The sequence below is a fragment of the Oncorhynchus keta genome, chromosome 28, assembly GCF_023373465.1.
Source record: "Oncorhynchus keta strain PuntledgeMale-10-30-2019 chromosome 28, Oket_V2, whole genome shotgun sequence".
NCBI lineage: Eukaryota > Metazoa > Chordata > Actinopteri > Salmoniformes > Salmonidae > Oncorhynchus > Oncorhynchus keta.
The window spans coordinates 74,940,525-74,964,980 of record NC_068448.1 but is presented as its reverse complement, the minus strand read 5'-3'; the positions used below and the strand labels follow the sequence as shown (position 1 = coordinate 74,964,980).

General features: G+C 43.6%; 1 pseudogene; it reads right to left on the bottom strand.

Annotated features, from left to right (window-relative positions):
- The window catches only part of LOC118361208 (solute carrier family 12 member 7-like), an 83,112-nt pseudogene extending 62,251 nt beyond the window's left edge, over positions 1-20,861 (bottom strand).
- Between the last annotated feature and the right edge of the window lie 3,595 nt (positions 20,862-24,456).

Below are 24,456 nucleotides of genomic sequence, written 5' to 3'. Positions count from 1 at the left end.
TAAGAGCCTACAGGTATATGTGCCCTTCTTTGACAGGCATTGGAAAACCTCCCTAGTCTTTGTGATTGAATACTTACTGACAAGCCATTTCAGTTTAATTTATTTTTATTAATTTGCACAACTAAAAAAATGTGTAGAGGCGGCAGGTAGCCTAGTGGTTAGAGTGTAGAGATGGCAGGTAGCCTAGTGCTTAGAGTGTAGAGGTGGCAGGTAGCCTAGTGGTTAGAGTGTAGAGGTGGCAGGGTAGCCTAGTGGTTAGAGTGTAGAGGTGGCAGGTAGCCTAGTGGTTAGAGGGTAGAGGTGGCAGGTAGTCTAGTGGTTAGAGTGTAGAGGTGGCAGGTAGCCTAGTGGTTAGAGTGTAGAGGTGGCAGGTAGCCTAGTGGTTAGAGTGTAGAGGTGGCAGGTAGCCTAGTGGTTAGAGTATAGATTTTTTTAAATGTTCTTAATCCCAATATGCTGGTTAACTTTAGACGGCGACCGTATCCAACGCAGGAGAAAGCACATTTGTTATAAAATATATTTATTAGTGCTGCACCATGATGTTTTACATTATATAACTGATAAGGGAATTTATATGCTTAAAAGGTAATGACTAAACAATTCCACCCTGAAACGTAATTATGACATTATGTAACAGATATAATGAATAATTAGACAAACGTAACTATTAGTAATCATTCAATTCTGTAACATGTATAATGAATTAGAATGGTAAACTTCAGTCTAATAAGGTTTGGTCGGGACAAGTAGAAATGTGTGTGTGTGTGTGTGTGTGTGTGTGTGTGACTAAGAAGATACCGAGAACAATTAAACTGTGTATGACCTGACCTGTCTAGAACTCTGAGAAACATACGATAGGACAGGGAGTCCTTTCAAGGTTCCTCGGGGGAATGGAGCTGTTGTCTGGGTAGTGATAAATCAAATCAAATGTATTTATAAAGCCCTTGGTACATCAGCTGATATCTCAAAGTGCTGTACAGAAACCCAGCCTAAAACCCCAAACAGCAAGCAATGCAGGTGTAGAAGCACGGAGGCTATGAAAAACTCCCTAGAAAGGCCAAAACCTAGGAAGAAACCTAGAGGGGAACCAGGCTATGTGGGGTGGCCAGTCCTCTTCTGGCTGTGCCGGGTGGAGATTATAACAGAACATGGCCAAGATGTTCAAATGTTCATAAATGGTCGAATAATATTAAGGCAGAACAGTTGAAACTGGAGCAGCAGCACAGTCAGGTGGACTGGGTGGTGAGAACTCTGGAGAAGGATACAACCCATCTACTGTTTGTGTGTATGCATGTGTGTAGGCTAACTACTGTTTGTGTGGAGGTATGTGCGTAAGTAGGGAGCGAGTTATAAAATGGATGTCTTTGTATAATGGACTTTAGAACGTTCTCGTGAATAGACTGTACGAACCTTTTGAATAAGCAGAGTCTTTGTCTAATTATTATTAAACCCAGGGTCTTACAAACCTCTGGGATTGGTCAAAGCTTATTGATTGTTAGTTATTATCAATGGGATTGAAAATTCTCGTGACAATAACCATATACAATTTCAGTATCACGTCTTAGAGTGGACTGTACCATCTCGTGGCCTCTAATGGATTAGACCATTGAGACAGGTGAGAATCAGACAAGTGTCTTGTGCACCATAAAAAAAAAAAGTGACTGCTCGACTAAAGAAATCAACAACCTATCGACAAAAACAAAAGCAATCAACTAGTAAACTAAAGATGGGGTCAGCCCTTTACAATGAAGGCCTGGGAACAGGGGCAGAATGACAGATTTTTACATTGTCAGCTCGGTAATTCGATCAAGCAACCTTTCAGTTACTGGCCCAACGCTCTAACCACTAGGCTGCCTGCCGCCCCAAAATGTCCCCTCTAAAAGTGACCTTTGATAAACTAGCTACATTTTGTCATTGGAGCAAAGCTGAGGAGAGTTTGATTGCCAGCCTTAAGCATAGGTTGTGTTGCATTCTGATTCAAATTTACAGCCAAGCCCTAAGAGAGTCTAAAGAGGGATACAGTCCAGTCTCTAAACGGATACTATGGTGACTAGAGAGGATGGGAGGTAGGCTCACTGAGGCTCAGTCAGATCTACGGTGACTAGAGGGGATGGGAGCTAGGCTCACTGAGGCTCAGTCAGATCTACGGTGACTAGAGGGGATGGGAGCTAGGCTCACTGAGGCTCAGTCAGATCTACGGTGACTAGAGGGGATGGGAGCTAGGCTCACTGAGGCTCAGTCAGATCTACGGTGACTAGAGGGGATGGGAGCTAGGCTCACTGAGGCTCAGTCAGATCTACGGTGACTAGAGGGGATGGGAGCTAGGCTCACTGAGGCTCAGTCAGATCTACGGTGACTAGAGGGGATGGGAGCTAGGCTCACTGAGGCTCAGTCAGATCTACGGTGACTAGAGGGGATGGGAGCTAGGCTCACTGAGGCTCAGTCAGATCTACGGTGACTAGAGGGGATGGGAGCTAGGCTCACTGAGGCTCAGTCAGATCTACGGTGACTAGAGGGGATGGGAGCTAGGCTCACTGAGGCTCAGTCAGATCTACGGTGACTAGAGGGGATGGGAGCTAGGCTCACTGAGGCTCAGTCAGATCTACGGTGACTAGAGGGGATGGGAGCTAGGCTCACTGAGGCTCAGTCAGATCTACGGTGACTAGAGGGGATGGGAGCTAGGCTCACTGAGGCTCAGTCAGATCTACGGTGACTAGAGGGGATGGGAGCTAGGCTCACTGAGGCTCAGTCAGATATACGGTGACTAGAGGGGATGGGAGCTAGGCTCACTGAGGCTCAATCAGGTTTGTTGTAGTCCGTGTAGCCATAAGCTTTTAAGACCTTCACGTAAACATCACCGTTGTCCATTAGGTAACAGGGTGGATGGGGGAGGTTGAGTGAGTGAGGTGAGTGAGGTGAGTAAGGTGAGTGAGGTGAGTGAGGTGAGTAAGGTGAGTGAGTGAGTGAGGTGAGTAAGGTGAGTGAGGTGAGTAAGGTGAGTAAGGTGAGTGAGGTGAGTGAGGTGAGTAAGGTGAGTAAGGTGAGTAAGGTGAGTGAGTGAGGTGAGTGAGGTGAGTAAGGTGAGTAAGGTGAGTGAGTGAGGTGAGTAAGGTGAGTAAGGTGAGTGAGTGAGGTGAGTAAGGTGAGTAAGGTGAGTGAGGTGAGTAAGGTGAGTAAGGTGAGTAAGGTGAGTAAGGTGAGTAAGGTGAGTAAGGTGAGTGAGGTGGTGAGTGAAGGTGAGTGAGGTGAGTGAGGTGACTGAGGGTGAGTAAGGTGAGTAAGGTGACTGAGTGAGTGGTGAGTGAGTGAGTGAGTGAGTGAGTGAGTGAGTGAGTGAGTGAGTGAGTGAGTGAGGTGAGTGAGTGAGTGAGTGAGTAAGGTGAGTGAGTGAGTGAGGTGAGTGAGTAAGGTGAGTGGTGAGTGAGTGAGTGAGTAAGGTGAGTGAGTGAGTAAGGTGAGTGAGTGAGTGAGTGAGTGGTGAGTGAGTGAGTGAGTGAGTGAGTAAGGTGAGTGAGTGAGTAAGGTGAGTGAGTGAGTGAGTGAGTGAGTAAGGTGAGTGAGTGAGTAAGGTGAGTGAGTGAGTGAGTGAGTGAGTGAGTGAGTGGTGAGTGAGTGAGTGAGTAAGGTGAGTGAGTGAGTGAGTAAGGTGAGTGAGTGAGTGAGTAAGGTGAGTGAGTGAGTGAGTGAGTGAGTGAGTGAGTGAGTGAGTGAGTGAGTGAGTGAGTGAGTGAGTGAGTGAGTGAGTGAGTGAGTGAGTGAGTGAGTGAGTGAGTGAGAAACAGCAGCTTCTACTACAAAGTAGCTACATAGGCTACTGCATCATCCCACAACTCTTGTTTGTAATGTTAACATGGTGATGCAACTGAATGGATCCTAGGCAGTAGGAGTTGTCTCAAGGTGGTTTTATTAGTCTGTCTGTTTTCGTACCTCTGTCAGAGAGAGATTTTCATTTAACCAGAACACTTTCAACAGAGAGTACCAATCACCACAAGTCAGGTAGAATAGAAAGCACTCCTCTTCTGATCAGCCCCAATTCTGGCAAAGAGGAGAATGTCTATTGTTTGGCCTAATGGTCCTCTCTTCTCTGCTCACATACGGTGCATTTGGAAATAATTCAGACCCCTTCACCTTTTCCACATTTACAGCCTTATTCTAGAATGGACTCAATATTTGTTTTTCCTCATTAACCTACACACAATACCACATGATTACAACGTTTGCAAAGTTATAAAAAAGCTGAAATATGACATTTACATAAGTCATCAGACCCTTTACTCAGTGCTTTGTTGAAGCCCCTTTGGCAGCGATTACAGCCTCGAGACTTTTCGGGTATGACGCTACAAGCTTTCACCGTAGGTAACTTTGGCCCACACCGTTGCTATAGTTTCCTCTTAGAGAAGAACACATCGTACAGAACATTGCAGGATTTTATTTTCATTTGTTAAATAAAAAAATACTGTTTTATTAATGTCACAAGAGATGTTATCGTTCGGTCACACACTGTACTTACATATCTCACACACATTCACAGGAATATATATATATATATTTTTTTAAATCAATAAAATGGTCCAACTTCACCAACATTAAGTCATGGCTGACTAGGCAACCATAAGACAGAAAGGAATGGCTGCAACCTCAACTGACCTTTAAGACTCTATTTTAACAAACCTAATGCAACGCTAAATCTAAGGGTTGGCGGTAGTGCTAAAGGGTCAGTTGTGCTATTTTCTCATCCAGATTTGTGTGCGCAGTATCTGGCAGTGGCGCGGAAGGGCTTTGATGAATAAACAGGTTGAAGGTGTGTCAAGGCCCCACTGGCCAATCAGAATGTGCTCCATTGCTAAAATATGTGGTTGCTTCAAGCTGTGTATTTATGGTCTTTTATGTATTGCGTTGTCATCAACTCCAATTCGAATCTTAGTCCGTTAAAGCCTAGTTCGTTAAATAGTTCAGCAAATATGGGGCCGGCTGTGTGTTAAACATGTTTCCAGTCCCATTGTTCTAGTTGCATTGCTTCAATATATGGAAATACGTTGTTAAACATAGGCTATAGCATTCACCACTGATATAGGGCCTACTGTAAATTACAGTCAGGACATGGACATGCCAAACATAGTCAATAAGCAAGATTAAATTCACTAGGCTATTGATAAGGCCTAAAAAAGACACCGTATAATTCAAATAAATCCTGAATAAAAAATGAAACAACTTGTTTTAAATAGGCTAAACAAACAAAATAAAAACTGCAATGTCTAAACACAATTAGAGGCAATTTAGACATTGCAGTTTAGACTACGGCGGGTTTTACGCACATCCAAACTTTGCACAGGAGCTGGACAAAGACCCACTATGAAAAGAAAGGGTGACTGTCCACTCTCCATTACACTCGTATGAATTGAATATGATCTCTATGGTTATACTCTCTATGGTTCCAAATGTAATATTTTATAAACATCATGGAACCATCTCACAGAGCATAGTTGCCCTTCTCCAGAAATAGCAGATGAAATTGCATTGCATCTGAGCCATGCACAATCTCAACAGAAACACACATTCTAAACTCAGTGAGTTGAATATTTCTAACAAGTTTGTTGTTTAATCAAAGTAAAACTTAAAAACAAATCTTTTTATTTAAAAAAGAAAAATGTTAAAACAACATTTTGAAATAGTATTGGATCAGAAGCACGGATTCATAAATCTCATATCTCCTTCCATAAACATAAGGCAATGTGTGCACACGGAGACCTAAGAGCTTTTCGGCAGGAGGCATGGATGTTTGTCCTAGCCATTGAAGATATTTAATAAAACTATTATATGGTAATCCTACAATAGGCCTAGTTTTAACAAACATGTAGCCAAGCTCATTTTTATTGGCTTCAACATGAAAATATATATTTGTCTACACACATTGCATTTGAGAAATTAGGTCCAACAGATAAATTAATTAAAAACAATATGCAGTCTATTGTTATAACTTGAGGTTCCTAAACAGACTTCCCACTAAAACCTTTCATTCAATGGGCATCACACATAGGCCTGATGAGTCCACACAAGTTTTTATTTTACCTTTATTTTACTAGGCAAGTCAGTTAAGAACAAATTCTTATTTTCAATGAGGGCCTAGGAACAGTGGGTTAACTGCCTGTTCAGGGGCAGAACGACAGATTTTGTACCTTGTCAGCTCGGGGATTTGAACTTGCAACCTTTCGGTTACTCGTCCAATGCTCTAACCAGCCGCATGGACAAAAATAATATGGAATGTCTGCTGACTGTTTGGCTGTTCGTAATATTTTAATATTATCACTCCAGTGTTAATCTGCAATATTGTAATTATTCGCCTACCTCCTCATGCCTTTTTTCTACTGTGTTATTGACTTGTTAATTGTTTACTCCATGTGTAACTCTGTGTTGTCTGTTCACACTGCTATGCTTTATCTTGGCCAGGTCGCAGTTGCAAATGAGAACTTGTTCTCAACTAGCCTACCTGGTTAAATAAAGGTGAAATAAAAAAATAAAAAATTAAGTATTGGTTATAGGCTACCGTTTAGTAACAGTAACACTGATTACTGTTCGCCTCCTCCGGTAAAAAGGTATGCCATAACAGACAGACACTAAGACAGAGAGAGGGAAGCCTGCAGGACAGAATGAGACAGACAGCCCTTAGTAAGCAATGACTGAAAATGTGGGGAAAAAAGGAAAAAAGTTAAACATTTGTGAAATGTTGCATTTGTGGGAATTAGGTTCCTTAAACATACCAAAACAATCTCTGGTACAATCACAGTTATCACATGATAAAAATCACATTTTTTATTTCAATAGACATGAACTCCGAGTGTTAAGGGAGGAATTGACACATAGCTACAGTACATCTTGTAATAGGAGTAATTGACTGAAGGAGAAAGTCCAGGCTTCTCCAGAGGGTGTCACTGTTAGATAGGTTGGAGATGTTAACAAGCAACGTTTTTCACAACAAAAAAAACCACACTTTTTAATTAGAGGTCCTCCTTTGCGTGATAGCGAGGAAAAGTATGATCGCACCATCAGTCACAAAACAATAACTTTTGGCCACAGTTGCCCACTCAATAAGAACAAAGTGCACTTCCTAACCGCAGTTGCCAAAGCTATGAACAGGGAATTGAACAGCTCAAGTAGGAACCAGGTGTTTTCCAGTTTTCCATTTCTAAATGCCAGAACCCATGGTTATGTTTAGCAGCCAAACAATATACGTAGGAAAACAAGCTGCAGGCATTAATAACTGACGAAACGGACGGAGTGAATCAGCTAATGTACCAGGACTCTAATGGATGCTCTTCTCTAAGAGATACACTACATATACAAAAGTATGTGGACACGCCTTCAAATTAGTGGATTCCTCTATTTCAGCCATAGCAGTTGCTGACGGGTGTATAGAATCCAGCACACAGCCATGCAATCTCCATAGACAAACAATGGCAGCAGAATGGCCCGTACTGAAGAGCTCAGTGATTTTCGAAGTGGCATCGTTATAGGATGCCACCTTTCCAACAAGTCAGTTCGTCAAATGTTTCCCTGCTAGAGCTGCCCCCCGGTCTACTGTAAGTGCTGTTATTGTGAAGTGGAAAGGTCTACGAGCAACAACGGCTCAGACGGGAAGTGGTAGGCCACACAAGCTCACAGAACAGGATCGGCAAGGGCTAAAACATGTAGAGCGTAAAAATCACCTGTCCTCGGTTGCAACACGCACTACCGAGTTCCAAACTGCCTCTGGAAGCAACGTCAACACAATAACTGTTCGTCTGTAAAATGGGTTTCCATGGCCGAGCAGCCGCACACAAGCCTAAGATCACCATGCACAACGCCAAGCGTTGGCTGGAGTGGTGTAAAGTTCACGGACATTGGACTCAGTGGAAACGCATTCTCAGGAGTGATGAATCACGCTTCACCATCTTACAATTCGATGGATGAATCTGGGTTTGGCGGATGCCATGAGAACGCTACCTGCCCCAATCAGAGTGCCAACTGAAGTTTGGTGGAGGAGGAATAATGGTCTGGGGCTGTTTTTTATGGTTCGGGCTATGTCCCTTAGTTCCAGTGAAGGGAAATCTTAAGGCTACAGCATACAATGACATTCTAGACAATTCCGTGCTTCCAACTTCATGGCAAGTTAGGGGAAGACCCTTTCCTGTTTCAACATGGCAATGCCCCCGTGCACAACGCGGGGTTCATACAGAAATGGTTTGTGAGATTGGTGTGGAAGAACTTGACTGGCCTGTACAGAGCACTGACCTTAACCTCATCGAACACTTTCGTGATGAATTGGAACGCCGACTGTGAGCCAGGCCTAATCGCCCAACATCAGTGCCCGACCTCACTAATGCCCATGGCTGAATGAAAGAAAATTCCCACAGCAATGTTCCAACATCTAGTGGAAAACCTTCCCAGAAGAGTGGAGGCTGTTACAGCAGCAAAGGGCGGACAAACTCCATCTTAATGTCCATGATTTTGGAATGAGACGTTCGACGAGCAGGTGTCCACATACATTTGGTCATGCAGTGTATGAACTGGGTAAAATAAGGCAACAATACTTGGATACTGTTTACTCTTAATTTAGAAGCATTATCCACATTCAGTGGAACATATTAGTGGTCCTAAAGGATGTCAAAACTACTACCTAACACCTTCCAACACTTCCAAGTTGTCTTGTTTCCCAACTCAACACTATCTAGTGAGAATTAACTACAGAAGAATGTCAATAATGTCAATCTAACTAAGTGGTAAGAATAATGGCAGTGTGTGTGGTCTGTACAGTCAATGTTATTTAAAAATGCAATTAAAGCCATACACACTTTTTAAAATAGAAAAACAACACCTTTATTTATTCTTTATTTAACTAGGCAAGTCGGTTAAGAACACATTCTTATTTTCAATGACGGCCTAGGAACAGTGGGTAAACTGCCTTTTTTTATGGGTAGAATGACAGATTTTCACTATAATAGTCAAAGGTTAATGAAATACAAATAGTCCTATAATAACTACAACCTAAAACTTCTTACATGGGAATATTGAAGACTCATGTTAAAAAGGAACCACCAGATTTCATATGTTCTCATGTTCTGAGCAAGGAAATGAAACGTTAGCTTTCTTACATGGCACACATTGCGGAATACAGAAAAAGGAGGAACAAGCACGCCCCCACTTTCATCGACGGGGCTGTAGAGGAGCAGGTTGAGAGCTTCAGGTTGCTTGGTCCACATCGCCAATCACTAACATGGTCCAAGGCAACTAAGACAGCCGTGAAGCGGGCACAACAAAACCTATTCCCCCTGAAAAGACTTGGCATGGGTCCTCAGATCCTCAAAACATTCCACAGCTGCACCATCAAGAGCATCCTAACTGGTTGAATCACTGCCTGGTATGGCAACTGCTCGGCCTCCGACCACAAGGCACTACAGAAGGTAGTGCAAATGGCCCAGTACATCACTGGGGCCAAGCTTCCTGACATCCAGGACCTCTATACCAGGCGGTGTCAGAGGAAGGCCCTAAAAATTGTCAAAGACTCCAGCCACCCTAGTCATACATCGTTCTCTCGGATACCGCACGGCAAGCGGTACCGGAGCGCCAAGTCTAGGTCCAAGAGGCTTCGAAACAGCTTCTACCCCCAAGCCATAAGACTCCTGCACATCTAGTCAAATGGCTAACCAGACTATTTGCATTACCCTACTCTCTTCCTTCTCTCCACACCACTGCCACTCTCTGTCGTCATCTATGCATAGTCACTTTAATGAACTCTACCTACATGTACAGTTGAAGTCTGAAGTTTACATACACCTTAGCAAAATACATTTAAACTCAGTTTTTCACAATTCCTGACATTTAATCGTAGTTAAAAGTCCCTGTCAGCTCAGATGTTTTTATTTTATTTATTTAACCTTTATTTAACTAGGCAAGTCAGTTAAGAACAAATTCTTATTTTCAATGACGGCCTAGGATCAGTGGGTAAGCTGCCTGTTCAGGGGCAGAACGACAGATTTGTACCTTGTCAGCTCGGAGGTTTGAACTTGCAACCTTCCGGTTACTAGTCTAACGCTCTAACCACTAGGCTACCCTGCCACCTCTACACTCTAACCACTAGGCTACCCTGCCACCTCTACACTCTAACCACTAGGCTACCCTGCCTCCTCTACACTCTAACCACTAGGCTACCCTGCCTCCTCTACACTCTAACCACTAGGCTACCTGCCACCTCTACACTCTAACCACTAGGCTACCCTGCCTCCTCTACACTCTAACCACTAGGCTACCCTGCCTCCTCTACACTCTAACCACTAGGCTACCTGCCACCTCTACACTCTAACCACTAGGCTACCCTGCCACCTCTACACTCTAACCACTAGGCTACCCTGCCACCTCTACACTCTAACCACTAGACTACCTGCCACCTCTACACTCTAACCACTAGGCTACCTGCCAGCTCTACACTCTAACCACTAGGCTACCTGCCAGCTCTACACTCTAACCACTAGGCTACCTGCCAGCTCTACACTCTAACCACTAGGCTACCCTGCCACCTCTACACTCTAACCACTAGGCTACCCTGCCACCTCTACACTCTAACCACTAGGCTACCCTGCCACCTCTACACTCTAACCACTAGGCTACCTGCCACCTCTACACTCTAACCACTAGGCTACCTGCCACCCCTACACTCTAACCACTAGGCTACCCTGCCACCTCTACACTCTAACCACTAGGCTACCCTGCCACCCCTACACTCTAACCACTAGGCTACCTGCCACCTCTACACTCTAACCACTAGGCTACCCTGCCACCTCTACACTCTAACCACTAGGCTACCCTGCCACCCCTACACTCTAACCACTAGGCTACCTGCCACCTCTACACTCTAACCACTAGGCTACCCTGCCACCTCTACACTCTAACCACTAGGCCACCTGCCACCTCTACACTCTAACCACTAGGCTACCCTGCCTCCTCTACACTCTAACCACTAGGCTACCCTGCCACCTCTACACTCTAACCACTAGGCCACCTGCCACCTCTACACTCTAACCACTAGGCCACCTGCCACCTCTACACTCTAACCACTAGGCTACCCTGCCACCCCTACACTCTAACCACTAGGCTACCTGCCGTCCCTACACTCTAACCACTAGGCTACCTGCCAGCTCTACACTCTAACCACTAGGCTACCCTGCCACCTCTACACTCTAACCACTAGGCTACCCTGCCACCCCTACACTCTAACCACTAGGCTACCTGCCGTCCCTACACTCTAACCACTAGGCTACCTGCCGTCCCTACACTCTAACCACTAGGCTACCTGCCAGCTCTACACTCTAACCACTAGGCTACCCTGCCACCTCTACACTCTAACCACTAGGCTACCCTGCCACCCCTACACTCTAACCACTAGGCTACCTGCCGTCCCTAAACTCTGACCACTAGGCTACCCTGCCACCTCTACACTCTAACCACTAGGCTACCTGCCGTCCCTACACTCTAACCACTAGGCTACCCTGCCACCTCTACACTCTAACCACTAGGCTACCCTGCCGATCACCACTTAATTTTAAGAATGTGAAATGTCAGAAAAATATTAGAGAATAATTTATTTCATCTTTCATTTCTTTCATCACATTCCCAGTGGGTCAGAAGTTTACATACACTCAATTAGTATTTGGTAGCATTGCCTTTAAATTGTTTAACTTGGGTCCACGCGTTGGGTAGCCTTCCACAAATTTGGTGCATTCCTCCTGACAGAGCTGGTGTAACCGAGTCAGGTTTGTAGGCCTCCTTGCTTGCACACGCTTTTTAAGATCTGCCCACAAATGTTCTATTGGATTAAGGTCAGGGCTTTGTGATGGCCACTCCAATACCTTGACTTTGTTGTCCTTAAGCCATTTTTTCACAAATTTGGAAGTATGCTTGAGGTCATTGGCCATGCCTTCCGCCTGGCTACTCCTACCTCGGCCAACAGCTCCGGCCCCCGCAGCTCCTCGCCCAAGCCTCTCCAGGTTCTCCTTTACCCAAATCCAGATAGCAGATGTTCTGAAAGAGCTGCAAAACCTGGACCCTTATAAATCAGCTGGGCTTGACAATCTGGACCCTCTATTTCTGAAACTATCCGCCGCCATTGTCGCAACCCCTATTTACCAGCCTGTTCAACCTCTCATATCGTCTGAGATCCCCAAGGATTGGAAAGCTGCCGCAGTCATCCCCCTCTTCAAAGGGGAGACACCCTGGACCCAAACTGTTACAGACCTATATCCATCCTGCCCTGCCTATATAAGGTCTTCGAAAGCCAAGTCAACAAACAGGTCACTGACCATCTCGAATCCCACCGCACCTTCTCCGCTGTGCAATCTGGTTTCCGAGCCGGTCACGGGTGCACCTCAGCCACACTCAAGGTACTAAACGACATCATAACCGCCGTCGATAAAAGACAGTACTGTGCAGCCGTCTTCATCGACCTTGCCAAGGCTTTCGACTCTGTCAATCACCATATTCTTATCGGCAGACTCAGTAGCCTCAGTTTTTCGGATGACTGCCTTGCCTGGTTCACCAATTACTTTGCAGACAGAGTTCAGTGTGTCAAATCGGAGGGCATGTTGTCCGGTCCTCTGGCAGTCTCTATGGGGGTGCCACAGGGTTAAATTCTCGGGCCGACTCTTTTCTCTGTATATATCAATGATGTTGCTCTTGCTGCGGGCGATTCCCTGATCCACCTCTACGCAGACGACACCATTGTATACACTTTCGGCCCGTCATTGGACACTGTGCTATCTAACCTCCAATCGAGCTTCAATGCCATACAACACTCCTTCCGTGGCCTCCAACTGCTCTTAAACGCTAGTAAAACCAAATGCATGCTTTTCAACCGATCGCTGCCTGCACCCGCATGCCCGACTAGCATCACCACACTGGATGGTTCCGACCTTGAATATGTGGACACCTATAAGTACCTAGGTGTCTGGCTAGACTGCAAACTCTCCTCCCAGACCCATATCTGTGACTGGAACGAATTGCAAAAATCGCTGAAGTTGGAGACTTTTATCTCCCTCACCAACTTCAAACATCAGCTAGCTGAGCAGCTAACCGATCGCTGCAGCTGTACATAATCTATTGGTAAATAGCACACCCATTTTCACCTACCTCATCCCCACAGTTTTTATTTATTTACTTTTCTGCTCTTTTGCACACCAATATCTCTACCTGTACATGATCATCTGATCATTTATCACTCCAGTGTTAATCTGCAATATTGTAATTATTCGCCTACCTCCTCATGCCTTTTGCACACATTGTATATAGACTCCCCTTTTTTCTCTGTGTTACTGACTTGTTAATTGTTTACTCCATGTGTAACTCTGTGTTGTCTGTTCACAGTGCTATGCTTTATCTTGGCCAGGTCGCAGTTGCAAATGAGAACCTGTTCTCAACTAGCCTACCTGGTTAAATAAAGGTGAAATAAAATAAAATTAAAAATAAAATTGTCCATTTGGAAGACCCATTTGTGACCAAGCTTCAACTTTGACTGATTTGCATTTTCCTACCTCATGATGTCCTCTATTTGTGAAGTCCACCAGTCCCTCCTGCAGCAAAGCAACAACATGACGCTGCCACCCCCGTGCTTCACGGTTGGGATGGTGTTCTTCAGCTTGCAAGCCTCCCCCTTTTTCCTCCAAACATAACGATGGTCATTATGGCCAAACAGTTCTATTTTTGTTTCATCAGACCAGAGGACATTTCTCCAAAAAGTACGATATTTGTCCCCATGCGCAGTTGCAAACGGTAGTTTGTCTTTTTATGGCGGTTTTGAAGCAGTGGATTCTTCCTTGCTGAGCGCCTTTCAGGTTATGTCGATATGGGACTATTTTTACTGTGGATATAGACAATTTTCTACCTGTTTCCTCCAGCATCTTCACAGGGTCCTTTGCACTTTTTGCGCCAAAGTACATTAATCTCAAGGAGACAGAACGCGTCTCCTTCCTGAGCGGTATGACGGCTGCGTGGTCCCATGGTGTTTATACTTGCGTACTATTGTTTGTACAAATGAACGTGGTACCTTCAGGTATTTGGAATTTGCTCCCAAGGATGAACCAGACTTGTGGAGGTCTCCAATATCTTTTCTGAGGTCTTGGCTGATTTATTTTTGATTTTCCCATGATGTCAAGCAAAGAGGCACTGAGTTTGAAGGTAGGCCTTGAAATACATCCACAGATACACCTCCAATTGACTCAAATTATGTAAATTAGCCTATCAGAAGCTTCTAAAGCCATGACATCTTATCTGGAGTTTTCCAAGCTATTTAAAAGCACAGTCAACTTGGTGTATGTAAACTTCTGACCCACTGGAATTCTGATACTGTGAATTATAAGTGAAATAATCTGTCTGTAAACAATTGTTGGAAAAATTATTTAGGACATCTACTTTGTGCATGACACAACTAACGTGCCAAAACTATAGTTTGTTAACAAGACATTTGTGGAGTGGTTGAAAAACAAGTTTTAATGACTCCAACCTAAGTGTTTGTAAACTTCCGACTTCAACTGTACATACTACCTCAACCGGTGCCAACGCACATTGACTCTGTACCGTCACCCCCCTGTATATATCCTCCACATTGACTCTGTACCGTAACACCCTGTATATAGCCTCCACATTGACTCTGTACCGTAACACCCTGTATATAGTCTCCACATTGTACCGTCACCCCCCTGTATATAGCCTCCACATTGACTCTGTACTGTCACCCCCCTGTATATAGTCTCCACATTGACTCTGTACCGTAACACCCTGTATATAGTCTCCACATTGACTCTGTACCGTAACACCCTGTATATAGCCTCCACATTGACTCTGTACCAGTACCTCCCCCTGTATATAGTCTCCACATTGACTCTGTACCGTAACACCCTGTATATATCCTCCACATTGACTGTGTACCGTAACACCCTGTATATAGTCTCCACATTGACTCTGTACCGTAACACCCTGTATATAGTCTCCACATTGACTCTGTACCGTAACACCCTGTATATAGCCTCCACGTTGACTCTGTACCGTAACACCCTGTATATAGTCTCCACATTGACTCTGTACCGTCACCCCCCTGTATATATTGTTATTTTCTACTGCTGCACTTTAATTACTTGTTACCTTCATCTCTTATTCTTTTGAAACTACATTGTTGGTTAGGGGCTCGTAAGTAAGCGTTTCACTGTAAGGTCCACACCTGAGATCAATTATAGACAGTTGTGTGCCTTTCCAAATCACAGGTGGACTCCAATCAAGTTGTCGAAACATCTCAAGGATGATTAATGGAAACAGGATGCACCTGAGCTCAATTTCAAGTCTCATAGCAACAGGTCTGAATACTTATGTAAAGAAGGCATCTCTGTTTTCTATTTTTAATACATTTGGTAACATTTCAAAACAAAAAAAATGTTTGTTGCTGCTTTATCATTGTGGGGTATTGTGTGTAGTAGATTGATGAGGGAAATCAATCCATTTCAGAATAATAACAAATATGGAAAAAGGTCAGGGGTCAGAAGACTTTCCTAAAGCACTGTAGGACAGACACTTCAAAACCTTATTCCTTACAATACATTTTTTTTTGACTGTCTTTTTGCCAATTATGAACGTTTTATTCAATGTGTTTCTATGGGCTATAGTAGTAAAGGCCAAATTCAATATTTTATAGATGTTTTTTTTTTATATACCTAAAAAAGGGGTCCTACATTTCTTTATAAAATAGCTAAATTATCCATGGTATGACCACCTTAAAACAATCCCATAGATTAGTACACAGGTAATACAAAATTAGTTGATTCGCTACTAAGGCATGTTTATAGATTGTTGAATTCTGCTGTAATGCCTAGATTCCATGAGGGGCCTAATGATCATAACTACAGTTCTACGTAGGCCTCATAACTACAGTTCTACGTAGGCCTCATAACTACAGTTCTACGTAGGCCTCATAACTACAGTTCTACGTAGGCCTCATAACTACAGTTCTACGTAGGCCTCATAACTACAGTTCTACGTAGGCCTCATAACTACAGTTCTACGTAGGCCTTATAACTACAGTTCTACGTAGGCTATATTTGTAAGTCGCTCTGGATAAGAGCGTCTGCTAAATGACTTAAATGTAAATGTTAAATGTATATGTGGGCCTTATGACATAATAATTATATGAAGGCTGTATGTAGTAGGCCTTATGATATAACGGTTCTATGTAGGCCTTATGACAGAGTGTTAAAGTGTTATCAAATATAGATGCTCTGTCAATGAAACAAAAGCTATTGTTGAATATTTTCTCCTCAGGGCAGGTTGGTACTGAGCCGTTGCCTGAGGAAATAGCATGGAAACCATCTTGTGTTACGCAGTACTGTGCATGTGTGAGGGCTGAGGGGGAAACACGCAGGGTGCTTATCAGTGGTGCCACATTGCGGGTCAAGCACCCAGGAGAGTGGCTGTGTGGGGAGGGTTCATAGAGCTTGGAAACAGGACGTGTGATTGGAGGAGGTCAATGTAGCTCCGACTCGTCCCAGGCTCTCAACCAATCCGTTTAACCGATTTTATTTGACGAACTAGGCTTTTTACAAACACACCAATGATACAGAGCCTGTCAATTAAATGAGTGTGAAAACACGAGTGCTGCTGGTGTGTGGGCGAAGGCTTGAGGGTGGGCTGCCATTACTCAGAGAACATAGATTCCCAGAGAGACTCTTCATTCACAACCAGCTCACACAACCAGCTTCCTGTGCAGAGCAAACGCTTCCCCTGAGGCAAAGGAGTGAAAGAGGCCATGCTCCTCTTTTGACATGTGACTCCCTCCATTCTCCCTCCAACTGTAAACATTCCCAATGAACACAGATTACACAATCCTCAGTCCAGGACAGGCGCTCAGAGGAACAACTCAGCTGAACCGTCTTCAGGAATTCCAGAGATGTGCGAGCGTGTTTAGAAAACACGTCGTGCTCCATGACTCCCAGTGGGCGTGGCATGACTTGGAGACACAGTCGGTCTACACTGTCTGCGGAGATGGGCTGTACTGCAACGGAACCTGCCTCAGAATACACCTAGGACCTGCCGTCGGAGCAAGCTGACCTCAGTACACAGTTCAGTAAAAACAACTAAGCGTTGAGCAACACCGCAGGGCATAGGAGCATGGAGGAATCACGCTGAACTCAGGGAGGTCAGGGTCAGTACGAGGCAGAAATGATCGTAGTTCCTACATCCATGTTCCGCTTCCTTCACAGGAGTTGTTGCAATATGCTCGTGAACGCATTCTTTTAAGCAGTCGATATACCATGGAATGGTAACGTACATGAGATCTACTGTAAGTAATAAGATAACTACTGTATTGTTAAGATTTACCAGGTTTACAACTAGAATAATCCATAAATGGAGCGGAATTCCTTCTGAATTCTTCTGGTAGTGTCAAAAGATAACAGCAGTCAGGTAAAACAAAAAAACAAAAATTCCTGGACAGGTTCTGCAGGTTTCAAATAGTAACCACTAGATTGTACAACCTGCTCACAGTCTATAATGTGCTTGAGTGTGCTAGTAGTGAAAATACACTGTGTACTACACAGGACTTCAGGCACATGGTTTACTACACAGGACTTTAGACACACGTTGTACGTATGAGGGCTAGAGGAAACGGGTTGGAGTATGATCTAGAGTATGATCTAGAGTATGATCTAGAGTATGATCTAGAGCGCTATTTGATGCCATCTGCTTATTAACCGCTAACGATCACTGCGCAATTAGAAAAGCACGAGAGCTGGTAGAGTTAACGCCGCCGCCGCCGCCACCACCACCACTACTACTACAACCGGGCGGCAGGGTAGACTAGTGGTTAGAGCGTTGGACTAGTAACCGGAAGGTTGCAAGTTCAAACCCCCAAGCTGACAAGGTACAAATCTGTCGTTCTGCCCCTGAACAAGGCAGTTAACCCACTGTTCCTAGGCAGTCATTGAAAATAAGAATTTGTTCTTAACTGATCTTGCCTAGTTAAATAAAGGTAAAATAAATAAAACCTCCACTACCACAGCAACACAGCCTGGTTGGAAACAATACCGGGCCTGGAGAGGAAGAGAAACAGGAAACACATGCCACGTCCCCAGTAGAGTGACCACCTGGCCTGAAGAGACACACAGCAACAAACTGAACACCTTGACTTAGCTTTATGTATCATTTGTCTGTTACAACATTTTCAACTGTGTCCATTATAGCCTATTCATGTCAAAGGTCATACACATGCATGGTAAAAAAAAAAAAAAAAAAAATTTAAATCAACCAGTTGCAACCTAACGTTACATTCATCCAACTGCATTGTTTTTCCAAGTCCACTGAGCAAACAGGCCATCGGCACAGATGACTTTTGGTCAATGTGAATTCCAGTTGGACGAACATAAAGGAAAAGCTCTGCTTCTCATTCAGAGAGCACTAAATTTAGCTCAGCTCAAAATTCAGATTTAATTAAAGTTGTGTACTAAACCACAGGACACGGAAGGACAGTTTTGTATAAAATCAGTTTTTGAAATGTCAACAACCATTTATTATTTTCAAAAAGTTACCTGTTTATAGAAAGAGCTAAGTCTTTTCCAAGCAAAGGTTTAATGGAACTAGACCGGCTGTTTAGTTTGGCTGGCTAGCGCAATATGCTAAAAGCATGATGACTTTAGCTTTGTAAACCTTTGAGTGAGATGCTTCAGTGCATACATCTGAAATGGTTTACTCCTACCCTGTTATTCAATCGGCTGTTTTTACGCTCAGGAATAATTTGACACAGATCTCAGGTTTTGTTTCGTTCCAGTTCAGGTTTAAATACTCCTAAAGACAGAGGGAAGGCAGATGACAAATTATCTGCAGACACAGACCGACCGACAGACAGAGACAGTGACAGACAAACATGAGGAGTTGCTTGCCTTCCCTCCAATATCTGCTGGGTCGTTGAGCACAAAAAGGTATTTGGGGTAAAGACAATAGACACCTAAACAACTTTTTTTTTTATTTAACCTTTATTTAATTAGGCAAGTCACTTAAGAACAAATTCTTATTTACAATGACGGCCTACACCGGCCAAACCCAGACGACGCTGGGCCAATTGGGAGTCACATAGGGAGGTGCACAATCACGGCCGGTTGTGATACAGCCTGGATTCGAACCAGGGTGTCTGTAGTGACACCTCTAGCACTGAAATGTAGTGCCTTAGACCGCTGCACCAGAGGTCATGATTGTCTCAAATGTCCCCATGTTTTTCTTCTAACCAAAGTCTAGTATTGTTATTATGGGGAGTGATTCAGTATTATACAGGTACTACAAAGCAGGAACCAGACCGATTACAGATCACTCTGAGGAGGTGGAATCTCAACTCTCCCCACAGAGAACCAACAGAAAGCCAATAACATTGACCGCTATCCGACTCTCCCTTTCTTTCTGGCAGTCTCCAAGTAAACAAAGTCAATGCATGGGTTTTAAACCCTACCCGACCCTCTGCGCCACACAGATAGACCCCTGCCAGAGAGCTGATATAACCAGCCACCACTCTTCTTCCCAGTCTGTCAAATCTCACACAGTGGGCGGCCATAATTGCGCGCCGCTGTGGAACCTGTTTGTCCCTCGCCTTGTGAAACAGTGGAAAAACAAAAATAACAGCAACGGTTTGGCACAACAATGGGGGCTGTGTGGAGTCTGTTAGCACAGACTTGTGGGAAGACTCAGCTAATGACATTCCCATGTTAGGGCTTGTTATTCAGAATTGGCTCTGGTTCACGGGAGAATTGATGATGATGATTTGCAGTGGTAAACTGTATTGTAGTGTGTAGCAGCAATGCTAACGGAACAGAAAGACACTGGCGTCTCAAATAGAGAAGATGTATCATTATGTCTCTGGATGCTAAGGCTAATTATTTCTGACAGTGTGACTGTGGAGAGACTGAGGGAAGGGAGCAATGAGATCAGGAAGTGTGGTAGCAAAACTGCAACAACAAAAAAGAGAAGGGGAAGAAGAGAGGAGGGGGCATGCGTGTGAGTCGGGACAAACACTTCTCTAACATGACCCTGTCTACTGTCTCCCATCTGTATTACCTGAGAAACAAAAACTAAACTAGAGGAAAAAGCTGCTTATCACAAAATGTATAGCCAAAGCAAATGCAGCCCTATAAAGCCCAGGCCATCATCTTTGTTAGAGTCAAGGAAGTGAGTTGCTTTGACCTTTCCATCACCAACCACCTCCGTCGTGATCAAACACCTGATCTGACAATACACCCCCACATCCCTTCACTATACAACTGATCTGACAACACACCTGATCTGACAACACACCTGATCTGACAACACACCTGATCTGACAACACACCACCACATCCCTTCACTATATACCTGATCCGACAATACACAGCAAAACCCAAACGACAGAGTCACCTAATGACAAAACAAAATTACAGAGCCATGCCCAGTCACAACTTAGCAACAGCTACTCCAGCCCACAAGTCATGTCCTCATCTTCTTCGCAGGGCAGAGGAAGTAAGTTGTGTGGAGAATGAAAGCCCCAGACTTTCTGCCTCTCACCTGGGAAGTGGGCAGCCTCGTCTTCCTCTCTGAAGACATTGTTGTCATCCACATCTTCATCCTCCTCCTCTTCCCGGGACTTCCTGACATCCTTCACAGGAACCACTGTGAAGTTTGTAGGCATTTTCACACCATGTGCTTATCAGTGTTCTGCCAGTCCCTCGCTCCTTGTTCTGTTCTGTTTCTCTCCGTGTTCCGTTGTCTGCTTTCCTTCCCTGTACCTCCTTCCCTCTCTCGCTCTCTGTCCCTGTGTGCTGTGCTCTGCCGTCGGTTCAAGGTTCTCAGTTCTCCCCTATCGCTTGGTTACCATGGGCCCCATGTGACCAGCCCCCCTCTCCAAATAAGGAAGCACTGAACTGCCCCACCCTTTAGAGGCAAACTTGGCTTGACACACACTAACGTCAGGTTCTGTAGTATTTTTTACCCATTTCAGACATAAGACCTGTAAAATATATAATGTTTATACGAGCCCCTTTCAAACAGCCCCTTATTGATCACTTTCTTGCAGGTATAGATAGCCCTTTTATAGATATCAGTGGGTAACTGACAAATTAGGAGAGGTGGAAGGTGTTAAACCATGGGGTCTGTCTGCATTTCAAATTAGGGGAGGTATAAACAATGGAAGTGTTTAAACAACATAAACAATGGAAGTGTTAATCAATTTAATGTTAATCAATGCATCTCCCAATTTATTGGCTGTCCAGTATCCTGATGACCTGTCCCCAGAACTTCCTATACAGTTAACCTCTTTGGGCTTGGGGGCAGTATTTTGACGCTTGGATGTGCCCAAAGTAAACTGCCCGTTACTCAAGCCCAGAAGCTAGGATATGCATATAATTTCTGGATTTGGAAAGAACACTCAAAAGTTTCTAAAACTGTTAAAATAATGTCTGGGAGTATAACAGAACTGATAGGGTAGGCGAAAACCCGAGGACAACCTCCCCCCCCCCCAAAAAAAAGTTGGCCTACCACTGTTTCCAATGGCTGTTATGTTTATCATGAGGCAAAAACCTCCAAGATTGCAGTTCCTAAGGCTTCCACTAGATGTCAACAGTCTTTAGAAAGAGTTTAAGGTTGGATTAATGAAAAATGGAAAAATGAGCAAGAATTTGTAGTTTTTCTAAGTGGCTCCCATTTTGTAGTGTTTTCATGCGCGTGAATGAGAGAGAGCGTTCTTTGTTATTTATCTCCGGTAAAGACAATAACGATTCTCCGTCTTAAATTTTGTAGTCTATGTATTGGGGTACCTGAGATTTGATGATAAACGTTGTTTGGAGAAGTTTATTGGTAATGTTTGGGATTCATTTTGAAGGAGGGAAACCGGTGGATTATTGAATGAAGCACGCCAGCTAAACTACGTTTTAGATATAAAGAAGGCCTTTATCAAACAAAAGGACCATTTGTGATGTAGCTGGGACCAACAGAAAGTGCCAACAGAAAAATATCTTCAAAAGGTAAGGCATTTATTATATTGCTATTTCTGACTTTCGTGGCGCACCTGCCTGGTGCTTTTGTATGCGGGGCGCTGTCCTCAGATAATCGCATGGTGTGCTTTCGCAGTAAAGCCTTTTTGAAATCACACACAGCGGCTGGATTAACAAGAAGTTAACCTTTTTGGGATAGGGGGCAGCATTTTCACTTTTGGATGAATAGCGTGCCCAGAGTGAACTGCCTCCTACTCTGTCCCAGATGCTAATATATGCATATTATTATTAGTATAGGATAGGAAACACTCTGAAGTTTCTAAAACTGTTTGAATGATGTCTGTGAGTATAACAGAACTCATATGGCAGGTGAAAACCTGCTAAAAATCCAACCAGGAAGTGGGACATCTGAGGTTTGTAGTTTTTTTAAAGCTTGGCTTGCCAAATACACATTGAGATATGGATGAGGTTGCACTTCCTAGGGCTTCCACTAGATGTCCGTCTTTAGAAACTGGTTTGAGGATTCTACTATAAAGGAGGGGCTCATAAGAGCTCTTTGAGTCAGTGGTCTGGCAGAGAGCCTTGGTCTCATGACGCGCGCTCCCGACAGAGTTACTTCTCATTCCAGTGCTTTTCTGAAGACAAAGGAATTCTCTGGTTGGAACATTATTGATGTTTTATGTTGAAAACATCCTAAAGATTGTTTGACATGTTTCTAAAGGACTGTAACGGAACTTTGAGATTTTGTCTGGACGAAAAGCTCGCGCCTCATGAAGATGGATTACTGGGCTGAACACGCTAACAACGAGTGGCTATTTGGACATAAATGATGGAACTTTATGGGAACAAATCAGTCATTTATTGTCAAACTGGGATTCATGGGAGTGCCTTCTGATGAAGATCAAAGGTAAGTGAATATTTATGGTGTTGTTTCTAACTTTGTTGATTCCAAAATGGTGGATATTCCTCTGGCTGTTTTTTAACCTCTTAGAACTCTTGCTCTATACTGCCCCTGTTGGAGAAAGTGCGTGCCCATAGTAAACTGAAAATATTTTTCCCCAAAATTGCTAATATATGCATATAAAAAATATTATCGAATAGAAAACACCAAAGCTTCTAAAACCGTTTAAATTTTGTCTCTATGTAAAGCAGAACTCTCAGGGCATGCATTCTCCCAAATGCTCTCTTGTCATGTAAAAAGTTGGCCCAACTTTGACATCTCACACACACTTCCCAAACAGCTACCGCTCTGGGAACAGTCTGTACGTGTTCAGCGCGAAGCCTGCTTTTAATGGGGCTTCTCATTGTGAGAATCGCGCGCTCACGGGAGTTTGAACGAGCCGAAACCTCTCGGCCAAGCGGAAAAAAGGTGACTGTTACGCGCGCTCTGGCCGGGTGATGTATTTTCTTCAGGATCGATTAAACGACGTGTGTGTTTCTGTTCGTCCTCACGATTTCTGTGCACCTTTATAACATGTTAAAGCTTACTTTATAACATGTTAAAGCTTAATTATGAACATAGTTTGACAAGTTTACTCGACATATAATATGTAATTTCAACGTTTTGGTGCGCATCCACTTGAATTTTGCCTACATTTCGACCGAAATGTGGCTATTTTGAGAACCGAAAGACACAGACTTGAAAACTAAACGCTGGTTTGGTAAGTATAATCCCTTCCAGGTCATTTGATGGAAGAACAGCAAAAGGTAAGGGAATATTTGTGGTAAATTTGGGTTTCTGTCGACTCCAAGATAGAGGAGCGATAATGCTAATTTTGGAGCGCCGACTCCTAGTATAGCCTAGTGAACGCAACCTGTAACGTTAAAAATAAATGTAACACAGCGATTGCATTTAGAAGAAGTGTATCTTCCTATACATATGTAAAACATGCATATTTAGTCAAAGTTTATGATGTGTATTCCTTGTTAGCTGATGTTATCTGCCGGAGCTATCGGCATTTCTCCTGACATTTTAGTAGCATTTTTTGAACGATGCATCATTGTAAACAGAGATTTATGGATATATATTGCAGATTATTGAAAAAAAATGAATGTACTGTGTAACATGTTATATTACTGTCATCTGATGAAGATTTCAAAAGGTTAGTGAAATGATTTTTCTTTTAATCCTGCGTTTGTTGATTGCATATTTTTTCCTACTTGGCTATGCAAATGAGCTATGTCTGTGGTGGTGGTTTGATATAAATATGTGCTATGTTTTTGCCGTAAAACATTTTAGAAATCTGACTTGCTGGGTAGATAAACAACTTATTTATCTTTCATTTGAGCTATTTTACTTGTTAATGTGTGGAGGTTAAATATTTTTAGGAATATTTTTTCGCATTGTGCGTTATGCTAATGAGCTTGAGCCGTAGTCACGAACCCGGATCCGGTATTGGTGGACTATGAGGTTAAATCTGACACAGCCGTTGGATTAACCTCTCTG